Source organism: Aptenodytes forsteri, unplaced genomic scaffold, assembly GCF_000699145.1.
Source record: "Aptenodytes forsteri isolate BGI_AS27 unplaced genomic scaffold, ASM69914v1 Scaffold6, whole genome shotgun sequence".
In the NCBI taxonomy this organism is placed as follows: Eukaryota; Metazoa; Chordata; class Aves; order Sphenisciformes; family Spheniscidae; genus Aptenodytes; species Aptenodytes forsteri.
In genome coordinates, this window is record NW_008795709.1 from 4,115,844 (window position 1) to 4,127,915 (window position 12,072).

The following is a 12,072-nucleotide window of genomic DNA, read 5'->3' on the forward strand; positions in this document are numbered from 1 at the left end:
GTCATTTGTCTTGTATGATTAGCATTTCCATCTTATTACTAGGATGCGTGGGGAGGAATTACCTGGTTACTTTATATCAAAGCAAATTTTAATTAGCTGACGATATAAATGTTTTTTGCCAAGTTAACAAGTACTTAATATACTATTGCAATTGCATGTCCAATGAACTAATATATATTTATGCTTGATATTCACATTCAAATGCAAATGAGTATTTATAAAAACATAATCTCAAAGTTCTTTAAGCGTTAAGAGCACATCTAAAAGTAAGCATATTGTTTCTGTTTCTATTTAGTCATCCGTGACTCTTTGGAAGATCATGTTTCTGGAGTTGGGGTCAGGTGCCCCCTGGGCTACTTTCCGTGTGGCAATATCACAAAGTGTTTGCCCCAACAACTTCACTGTAACGGTGAGGATGACTGCGGGAATCGGGCCGACGAAGACAACTGTGGTACGTGGTTGAGACTTCTCTTTGTGTCTAGCACCTGCAGTCACTGGAACCCATGCAGTGCTCACAATAAATGGAGAGCTGCAGAGTGTTAGGAATAGGAAAGTTACATGTTTTGCAGAGGATAGAGCAGGTCTTTGGTTTAGCTAATAAAGCCACCCAACAAGCCATTTGCTAGGAAAGAAGGAAGGACCACATTTTTGTTTGGGTATGGTATCAGTTTATCCAATTTTATCCCTGCTTTGAACTTGTTTGCATGTGTCATCTTGATGTGTACAAATGAACATACGTGATCCAGCAAAGATCTCTGCTGAGGAGAGGTAGATGTATGTGCTAACAGAGTTTATATAAAGCTTAATGTGACTTTTAAAGCTGGCTGGGAAACATAATTTAGAAGAATTTTCAAGGTTTTTCAGAAATTGTTTATGTCCTAATTTGGGAGAAAAACCCTGACACTGCGAGTGTGCTGTGCAAGCTGTGCTGCTACCAGGCTTTGGGGTTTGGAAATGTCAAAATTTCAGGGAATACACATAGTCAGAGCACTGCTGCCTGTTGTTGTGATCCTTGTCACTCCTGGCCCCGACGGATGGTAGCCATGAACTTGACTTGGTTTGTAGGCTTTTCCCCTGCTGCAAACTGACTAGGGCCAGGGCACAGGCTTTGCACTGGCACTTACCTGTCCACGCTGCTTATTTGTGAGCATGGCCCCGGCACAGCTTTAGTCTGTGCTGAGCAGCATCTCTCACGCAGTGCCTGGACACAGCTCAGAGGGTGGCACAGAACTGGAATAGTCTGGGAAAGGCCTCCCTATATTTTGTGAGAAGAGAGCTAAGCCATTTGTTTGTGAGCTATGACGACAGGGAGATAAAATCGGCCCTAGCGCATTTTATTTACTGGTATTGTCGGCTTACTAACAGCCTGGATAGTTTCAGGGTTACTCTCCAGAGCTGCTGATCCATGGCAGATGGGGAAACTAGACTTCCTATTCCTTAGTAGCTTGCCTGTAACCATGGAGGGCAGCCAGATACATGGTGCCCTGCCTCGCACGCTGCTTCCATCTCCCCAGAGCCAAGCAGGTGTACTGATTGCCTGTCCCAGCCAGGCGCGTCGCCATCAGAGCTGGGCGGGGGAGAATTAAAATATTAAGTGAAATTTCCAAGCTATGTATACCGAAAGAAATTTTCTGAAAGAAATTTCAAACAAAATATGGTAAAGTTATTTTTCACAAGTGTTCTCAGCAAAGTCAATGAGGTTTTGAAAATAGTTGCTCTCATTGTATATCTGTGAAGCTGATTTTTGTACCTATGTGTAGTATCTCATTCTTATACCTATCAAATTTCAGCATCTTACTCTATACGAAAGCCACTTTTCATTCTAATCCCATCTAATGGACCTGCAGCTTTTTCTAGTTTTATGTCACTTGCTGATGCCATAAACATACTTTCCATTGCCAGTAATCAAAATCCTGAACAAAACTGGCTCTTGTTCTATTCTTCTTCTGTAATTATCTTGCCCTGCAGTGGCAGAAATTGCTGATGGTGGTGCCCTCTTATGTTCTCTAACTTCTTAACATAAGTCCAAGCACCATAAACAGTTGGTTTATCCATGTTTCATTTCTGTATAGTACCAGAAAATCTATTGTGCAAGGACTTGCTGAAAGTGTACAGCTTAAACAAATGGCAATTAGGATATGCGCAGTTTTGCAATGGGATATACAATACAGTATAACCTGCAAGACAATTCAGCCGTGATATTGAATCCTCTTCTGGGTATAGTAATTGAAGAATGAGTTAGCCTCAATTTCTGAAAGCCTAAATTACAAAAGATGAGGAGTCGTCGTATTGACTTACTGGGAAACCTACGCTATTAGTGTTTTTCTCATATCTTTACCCCATATTCTCATTCAGAAATGCATGCCATGTATAACACATTAAGGTCATATTCAGCAGTAATTTTTTCTCAAAAACTGGTGTTGCAGTCAAACTTTTTTGTTAGAATAAAGGAAGAGTTGCTTCCTTCCCTGAGAATATGGAATGTCCTTATGAGTTTTTCCGCAACGCCCCTACACTGTAGTAAGTGTGGGGATCTTTGTGGGATAGCTCTGTTTTGTGATGATTTGTCTTGCTTAAAATCCAAGAAAGGAAGCCTCATTGATTAGCTCCCAAGACAAAGAAACTATCTGGCTTTTTTTTTTTTTTTTTTTTTTTTTTTTTTTTTTTTTTTTTTTTTTTTTTTTTTTTTTTTTTTTTTTTTTTTTTTTTTTTTTTGCTGCAGTTTCCCAGGTTTGCTGCAGTTTCCCAGGACCACTTTAGTATGCCTGCCTTATGCCAGCAGTTATATCTGGTTCCTTCTACACATTTTTTAAATTTACGACTAGTTTTCAGTCGAAGTCATTGCTCCTGGTTACAGAAAAGCAATTCAAAATGAAATTATTCCAGTGTGGTAATTGGTTCCTGCAGTACCATTGGAAAATTTAATCTTATCCACAAGGTACTCTAATTAAGTAGCTCAATTTTTAAATTCTTGCATACTTTCATCTTGCATAAATTTGAATAAGAGCTTTGATGCGGCCAGTCTACAACATTCAACCCAACAAGTGTGGGGAGGGAAAAAAATCAGTGTAGACCCTCAAAGGAATTCGGAAATGCTTTTTTTTTTTTTTTAATGCATGTATCTCAAACACAGCTAGGTAAAGCAACGGCTTTACTAATGATTTCTTCAGTAATGATAAAGCACTGTCTTAAGACTACAGAAAAATGTTATGGTGAAGACTTGCATATATCTTATGTACAAACCAGTATTATAACATAAGGAAACACAAAGCAAAAATCTGTTACGGACAGTAGTTCTTTCTGTGATGGAAAGGACAATACTGATGAAGAAGAAAAGGAAAAAAACCCACTTCTTTTGAATACCATAATACTGCTGTTTGAAAAAAAAAAACAGGTACTCATGATAAGAAAATCCAAAGTCCAGCTGTTCAATACAAGCCTCTAAGTGTGCTGAATATTAACAGCAACTGCAATTACTGAAATAACACTTCTAAGAAACATCAGTGAATGAAACAAGCAGAGAAGCAACTAGCACAAAAAGCACACGTAGATCTTCCAAGAGTTACTTTGTAAAAGTCTTTAAATGTCCTTGAAACAAAAAGTAAGAGGCATCAGTGCAAAAGAGAGCAACATGATAGGAGCCTCTGAAAATACTGAAACTAGTCACTCCAAGGATCTTCTAGCAATTCTGTCCCTTTCCTCTTTTAATAAGTAAAGTTCTGTCGTTCCCCACTTCATTCCTATAGAGATATTTATTGTTGTAATCTTGAGATTTGCAGTATTAGTCCTATTTCATGCACTACATGCCCAGTAACAGCAAAGCATGATTATAAATATTTGAAACTAAACCGAATCCTCACTGAGAGATGTGTTTTCAGATGTGCTGTACTCGCCATTCGCATCCAACCCAGGCACGTAAAGATTGGCTTCACGGTGTCTTCTTCAAATCTGCTTCCTCTTTCGCTTCCACCATGCTCTCCATGTCCAAATAATAAACACAAAACTAAGGCCAGAGAAGTAAAATGACCTGAAATTAGGATCCTAGGCAGAGCTGGGAACAGACTCTAGTTCTCAGACTGCTGTGTTAGGGCTTAACCTCAGGGTGTGGGCATCCTGCTGGTCAGCTCAACTTCAGTATTTCTTCCACTTCTGCGAAGGGGTGAATTGTAGCCGGTATGTCACAGTAGAGTGAAGCCACTCGTCTTTTAAAGCTCGCATGCCTTTGTCACCTAGTTGGGTTTCCAAAACCAATAAAATACTGCGTGTGATATCCTGATGTGGAAGAGCTTGAGGCCATGTAGTAAACTGCAATAAGAGGAGGAGGCTAGCAATTTATCATGCCCAAAGTGATGGGAGGCTCTTTTTGAACTATCACTAGATAACCTTAAATGTGCATGGAAAATACAATCTTACCTTTTGAACTTGAAAACATAGTCCATCAAGTAGAAGTGGGTGTCTGCAAATTTGTCATGAATATGATATTTTTAAATAAAAATGATTTATTTAAAGTTTCATAATTTGTCATAAAAGCTTATGGTTTTGAGGACTTTCCTTTTTTAGGTTTGAGTATGGCAGCAAATTTTTCTCTGCTGTTCTGCCTTGTGCTCATCTTTTCTGAAGCACCGAGTTCTTAAAAAGGCTAAGTGGATTGTTAAGCAGTTTAGCCTGTATCACGTTTCACTTGGAGTTATTTTTGTATCTGTTAGCAAAACCCAAAATGTGGGGGGGGGGGGAAAATTGCAATCCCAGCATCCTTCTGTGCCCAAGCTTGATTAAAGCTCAGGTTGGCAAAGCCAAGCGAGTTTGATAGTATTTTGTCCTACTGAGACTATGTTTGATTTCAAACGTGATGGCTTCAGCCTAATTTTCCAGGGAAGATCTTTTCCTGTTTATTTACAGCTGTAAGATTTGATTCTGTGGCTACTTGATGTTTATAGATGGGAGGTTAGAACATTTGTTTACTTCATTGCTTTTTTAAATGTGAGCAGGAAGGATAAATACTAGGCATAATCACAAATTCTGCTCACCTAATGCTATGGCAGTGTTGACGTGGGAATTGTTCCTAAAACAGGTAAAGAGTATTTCTTACATCGAAGACATTACTGTTGCAATGTTACTGTTAATGTTTTTTAAACACTCTCTAAGCAAAGCCCTTTGAAGCCCAATGGCATAGTAAAAGTGCCAAGTACGTATTCCCAAGTACATATGCATGGAAAGAAGTATTTTGGAATCTCTGCTTTGACAGCGATGCTTAACGATAAACAAAACAAAATTAAAACTAACAACAGTAGATAAAAACAACAGTCTGCAATGTTACTGTTAATGTTTCTTAAACACTCTCTAAGCAAAGCCCTTTGAAGCCCAATGGCATAGTAAAAGTGCCAAGTACGTATTCCCAAGTACATATGCATGGAAAGAAGTATTTTGGAATCTCTGCTTTGACAGCGATGCTTAACGATAAACAAAACAAAATTAAAACTAACAACAGTAGATAAAAACAACAGTTGATTCAAGCAAAACAAAAGTAACAGAACAACAGTATTTGTGATGTAGCTTTTCACTGAGTCCACATGTGTTTTATTATCTTAAAGTGCCTGTTTGTTAGATGAACAAATTCTGACAGATGTGACAAATTGCAAAAACATATGAAAAGTTAAATCATAACATAAATGTACTCTACAAATTTGGACAGAAGACAAGTAACATTGCCAGTAATCATCTATGGATATTTTTTTTTCAAAATACCAACTCTCTGAGTAGCTTTAGACAAAAAAAATAATTCTTTAATCTGCTCCCTAATTAAGTATTTACATTTTAAAACTCACACATAAGCACTTTATATTTTCTTTTTTAAAGTTCTCTGATCTGTCATCTACTTAGAGGGCTGAATGAGCAAACTTTTGTCCTAGATAAGGGTCAGCTTTCTCTGAATACAATTTTCCTACTATTACATGCAGTGATAAAAGTGTAATCTTATCAGTCTAACAACTTTTGTGTAATTATCTCCTCTAGATACATCACTGGGTCAGTTATCATTTTGTAGTCGTATCATGCTAATTACAAAGTGCTGCAAAAATTCTCAACGCAGTTAAATTCTAAATCACTGAGAGACTGAATATTTGTTTTTCCTATGTGATCTTCTAAGATCTTTGTTGCAATTTACCCTAATATTCCAGCCATTCTGCTGGATAGTTGGCATGATTTGTTCATCGTAACTGTAAATTAGCTGTGATGTTAATGTGATGCCAGTTCTCGAGGAGAAGCCTCCCGTAAATTGCAGTGTAGCTTACCTCAGATTTCTTGCTCCAAAACCGTCCATCAGCTCTTGAATTTAGTTTGGTACAAAGTTGTAAATGGAGAAATATAGAAACATAATCAGATCTCAAAAGGTACTGAGCTTTTCTCCTTTCAGGGGAAACTCTGGACTTTACATCCTACCTGGCCAATTTGAAAGCATATTTTACGATATGTCTTGAAGTCTAAGATTAAGCCCGACTGCTTTGTCTCCGATATATTTAGCACTGTGTGTCAGCATCCTGTAGTTACAGGTTCTGAAAATCCCTTGGATGTAAAGTACAGGTGCACTCATTTCTTTATAAATAGTCCTGCTTTCAGATTTAAAAGTTTTTCCTAACTCCTATTAGGGTTTGATAGTACCAAAACGTGCAGCCAAAATCTATGTAGTTATTGGATTTATGATGTTCTGTTCTAATTTAAAATGCGAACAATAAGACCGATATAAAATCTTCAGTCACACCACCTGGGCTTTTGACCACAACATGTCTTATGAAGCAAGGCTGAGCCTGGTGAGAACTGACCTGGACTGACTCCACTAAAATCAATGGAAAGGCTCCCACTGTCTTCAGTGAGCAAAGAATCATAACTTACCTAAATGAGGAGACTAATGAAAAGCTCAGATGTTTCAAAAACACAATGTTTGTGACTCATGTGCTAGCCTTCCTAAATAGTACTGGATAAGACTCTTTGGAAGCACTGTGCTAGCAGTGATTTTTTGTTTTTTGTGTTTTGGTTTTTTTTTTTCTCTAGAGGAGATGAAGAAATCTAGGTTGTGATCTCCTGCAACTTGTCACAGAAACAGGCGACATAAAATACAGTATCTTCCCATGCAGTCTGTGATATATAACTCTCATAAATAAATGCCTTAATTCTTCTTTTCTTAAACTTAATTGGGAATTGAGTAGATATGGTTCACTCTCTGTTTAAAATTAGGGTTACTGTCATTTCACACTACTGAATGGTTCTAATGCTCCGTCTCAGAACTGGTTGTTGAAATAGGTTCTTCATTTATTACTAGTAAATCTCTAGAGAAATGGTTATGTGCAAATAACCATTCTAAGTCATATTTAGAATAAAAAGTATTTTAGCATAAGAATTGTTAAAAATGCCAACACTTCAGAATTCTTATTAATTTCAAAATCAAAATCGTGTGCATTGGGCCTAATCACTTGCACTGCTGTAGGCTGGATTGTTGCACCCTGAATGGGACATTAAAAAAAGCAGTGACTACTGTTATGTATTTGACTACCACTCTACTTATGTGCAATAATAAGAGAGGAATGGAAAGAACACCACCCTAGGGTGTTTCATTTCATCTTTTTTCATAAGCAGGGTCTTTAATTATGTAGTAGTTAATGGAACAAAGTAGCCTGAGCTATTTTGAGAGCACAAGTTTCCTCAGCGTTTAGAAATTTGGCTTCTGGACAATTTTGCTGATAGTTCTGCAAAACTGTTCTTTTGGCAGTTAGGCAATGGTTGTAGTGTGTCTGCATTTGTTTTTTAATCACAGTGTCATAGCCACATTTTTCCAGTCCAGTGAAGCAAGAACAGGCATGCAGATTTAATTTAAGATGTTTCTGACTCTCCGGAGGAGTTCTTCACTGGCTAAATGTATTTACCATTGTGTTCCTCCCAGGCCTAAGAGGTCTCCGAACAAAAGGCAGCATTCAGGTCCCCACATGTAAAGTTCTCTCATAGATGTTCGTTAAGCTCTGTCTAGCTCATAGGCTGGAAATCACAGACAGAGGTTTCCGAAAGAACCGGGGCAGGGAGCGGCTGTTTGAAGTCTTGCACTTATTTACCTCTAAAAGCATAGGCCTCATCTGTTACTGGGTGCCATGCAGTCATCGGGTGGCTGGCTTGCCTTATTAAATAAGTTATAACATACTACCTCTTTTTTAAAAGGGCCTATAAAATTCAACAGGTTGAAAGTAATAACAATCTATATAGATGACATGCTGTTTTCATATATGTTTCTTTGAAGGTCTATAAACTTACAGAGAATTATTGCAGTTCTGTAGATTTATTAAATCATCTTCTAGATTTCCATAGCAGAAATCTAAATTTCTATGGGATGTTTCAAAACTTCTATACAAAAGATATATGTTTTAAAATTACAAGACTGCTCATAAGGGATGAGAAATTTCAGAGGGTCTGAGTTTTCCATTTTTGCCTCAGCACACTGCAGAAGAGCTTGATGACTTTATATTTCAAATTAATACTAATAATAAATAATGTTACAGTTGGTCTCACCTTTTCCTGGTGTGGCATTTTTTTCCATCATACTTAAAATATGAGATTTAAATGTATGAGAGACAATTCGGTTTTGAGCCCTAGATAGTGAATTCTGTTTATGAAGCAAAAAGAAAACACTTGGAAGTCAGCAGCATGCTCAAAATATAGCAAATACTTGGCAAAAGATCAAATTTTCAAGCTTCACATGGAAATTTTTCATATATGGCCAAATTTCATTCCCACTGTCGTTGCCATTCATTCACAGTATATGGCACTGAAATAATCAGGTTTACACTGTTGTGCAAATATCAGCAAATTGAATAGCTTTGCTGAAGTTCTGGAGGCTTTTAATCAATTTCATTATTGAGATCTTTAAATATTGTTGATAACTAAGAGGAACTTCTACATTTCACCAGACTTTTGTCTCTTCTGGTCTCCACTGTAGTGGCTTACTGCTAAGGGAACTTTCAAGCAACACAGGATTTTATAGATGTATTCATGCTATTAGCTTATTTTAATTTATTCTGTCACATTTATTTCAAAAATTGTAAATACTTTGAGAAAAACAATATAAAATTGGATTAATCTATATAGATTAAAAGTATTGTTATACAGACTGGAAAACTCCCCTATACAAATGTTTCACAGGAATAAAGCTACAATATTGAGAAGATATTTATCTTCTGGAAATTTGAGCCTGCCTATTTTCTTAAAAGTTGCACTGGATTAACTAAGTTCTTTTAAAATCAAGAATAAACTTGTGTAAGCATGTAATCTAGCTCATCCAGAGAAGTGTAAACCTTATTTGAATTGATTTAATTCCTGTCTGGTTTTCTGTGATTGCGTTGTCACGTATAAGTAGGCAAGCTATGTTTAAGGTAATCAACCAGCAGAGGAAGCAGTCAGTGTGCAGTGGCACACAGTTTGGTGTGGGGTAAGTCGCCTTTGCCTTGACTGGTAGGTGTCCAGTTTATAGGTTCTTCATTTTTTGCGCTTGGGTATCTAAATTGGGGCTGTGAAATTCACTCCCAGAGTCGAATGCTCCAGGCATTGCAACACTCCTCTTTGTAAAATCTCAGTGTGGTTTTGGTCTTACTGTAAGTTATTAGGCTGTATCAGTATGCCCCAACGCCGTGGAAAAGGGCAATTACATTCCTTCATCTGTAAACATTTCAAAAGGAATTGCTTCTTGTCTGGAGGATACAGGTTTTCCTTGTTGTACTAAAAGATATCTTTGTGAAAAGCCTGAAGTCATTTCTTACAGCAAGAGAAAGTATATTTGAACAACTGGCAGAAAGAAATACGTCCGTGGGTTATGACCACCAAAGGCAAAATCAAAGGGTGACACAGTGTCTCTTTAGAGTGCTTATGCATTTAACTGATAGCATTTCTCTGCATAATAACCCATGACGACATGGCCGAGAGAAGGGGAAAGTCGTGTAGATAACGTCCTTTTCATAAGCTCCAACCTAAGCAAGAGAGGTATCTTTAATTGAGTAAAGCTGATATTTTCTTGGATCTGTCACTGAGCAGATTATTCAAATCTGTAGTTTGTCAGGATTAACATACTCTCATTCTCTTTTCCATCAGAAATGGTAATTTGACAACATTTAGCAAGGAACAGTGTATTAATCAGTAGTCAAATAAGTCCCATTTACAATTACTCATTTTGCTTATCCCATGTAGGGGAAGATTTGCTGATGCCTTTTTTTCTCAGATCTCATTTTTACTGAAGTGCAGCCAACAAAATCTATTTTAGAACTGGCTCGGGAAAAAGTAATTTCTCATCTGAGCTGTACTCCCCCAAATGATAGATTTGGGATTTCAAGACCGATACTCTTACCGGTCATTTCTTAAAGTGTTTGGAGAACCTCATCGCGACAGAGGTAAACAGGTCACAGACCGACCATATAAACTCTAAACGATCACAAAGTGATTTACAGTTCTGGAGTTGAGTGCTTCACTGAACAGTTGTACTAAATATAGTTATTTGCACAGTACATTCTTCTGGGATTTGACAAAACAGTTTGTATAAAATAAAGACTGTCCCAGGCTTGGGCACAAAACTTGGCCCAAAGCAAACATTTCTGAAGGTCAGAAAACTTTGAATAACTTGTTTTGTTATATTCAGATATGCCTTTGTATTTCTAGTAGAAGGCAGGAAAATCAATGCCATGAGAAAAGCCTGTTATTTCAAACGAACCGACCAGAAACTCCAGACAACTGGAATGCTTCCAGTACAAAATAGTCCATCTTCTCCCTTCTCTGTGCTTTTTTTTCCCCTTCTCTTTTATGGCCACCCAATAACACACAGCTGCCTCTCGACTTCCTTGAAAATGCTGGTGAACTTCCCCTTTGTATTGAACGGCTCCCTCATTCCCATTAGTGTAGGAGGCACTGCTCATGCTTTTTCTCTGCAGATGTGAAGCAGTGGTGGTCACCTCCTGTACATGCTTTGTCACACAGCAAAGCACTTTAAAAATACTAAAAGGTGGAATAAAATCTCATCTATCCACTCTTTAGTGTCAGAACTAGGGAAATGCAGAAAAATGATACTTTATATGTTCATTGGCTTACAGGAGGATTAGAATTTATGACTTTTAACTATATATTCAGAGCATGCAGATAAGTGGTTAGTTGTCCAAAACTTTCTATGAATGCAATTATGAATTAGAAAGTCCAGAAATATTGAGTCAGTATTACTGACTGCAAAATATTTATTCGGTATGATTATACTCCAAGAATAATCTCATTTTTAATACATCTTTACAAATTTCTGCTTAAAATCCTCAATGAAAGATTCCTTTCTTCTTAAATCTCACCTCCTCTGCATACATTGTATTCCCACTAGGTTCTTCGGGTCCCAGTTGCTGGGTCCAGTTTTGCAAATGAAAGTCAATGGATGTGCTCCAGTTAAATATTCAGAAATAGTGACAGGGGAAACCTCATTACAACCCTAACTACAGGGCAGTAGGTTTATAAGGCACTCACCACTTGGCAAAGGATCTGTTCTCATCACTTCATCAATTATGGATTCCATGTTGCAGTTTTGTGAGCTGGTCCTAAAACTGAACTTCTGCCGAGCATTTAAAACAGGCAGGAGCAGTATTTCCGAAAGTTTGCCAACACCTTTCATTTTGTCCAAAATGCATTAGGCTGCTTCTGAGTATCAGCTTAATGATCTAACCAGGCAAAACTGCTAATGAATCAGAGCATACCAGGTGCTCTCGAGAAAGTTAGTAAAACGTGCTTAAATGCCTTCTCTGGGTGGGAAACTGGCATTCTTGCAGGACATAAATTAATTGACATGATTTTTTGAGTAAAGAAGGCTACTTAGACCATGGGACTTGCATTGAGAAACCTGGTCTACTGGGGGCTGATGGGGGCCATCTCTCAGAGAAGGGGAAGAGCATCTTGAGTCATAGGCTTGCCAAGCTGGTGAAGAGGGCTTTAAACTAAGGTTGACGGGAGAGGGGAACCTCAATCCATCCCACTCCTACCAGTTTGATGCCAGGGCCAGCAATAGATGCCCAGAGCCTG

General features: G+C 37.8%; 1 protein-coding gene across 1 annotated transcript in view; it reads left to right on the forward strand.

Moving 5' to 3' along the window:
- Positions 1–311: 311 nt before the first annotated feature.
- RXFP1 (relaxin/insulin like family peptide receptor 1) overlaps positions 312–12,072 on the forward strand; it is a 36,448-nt gene continuing 24,687 nt past the window's right edge. Inside the window, exon 1 of the mRNA XM_009283333.1 lies at positions 312–451. The gene's annotated coding sequence lies outside the window, so the exon portion shown is untranslated. The remainder of the gene's footprint in view (positions 452–12,072) is intronic.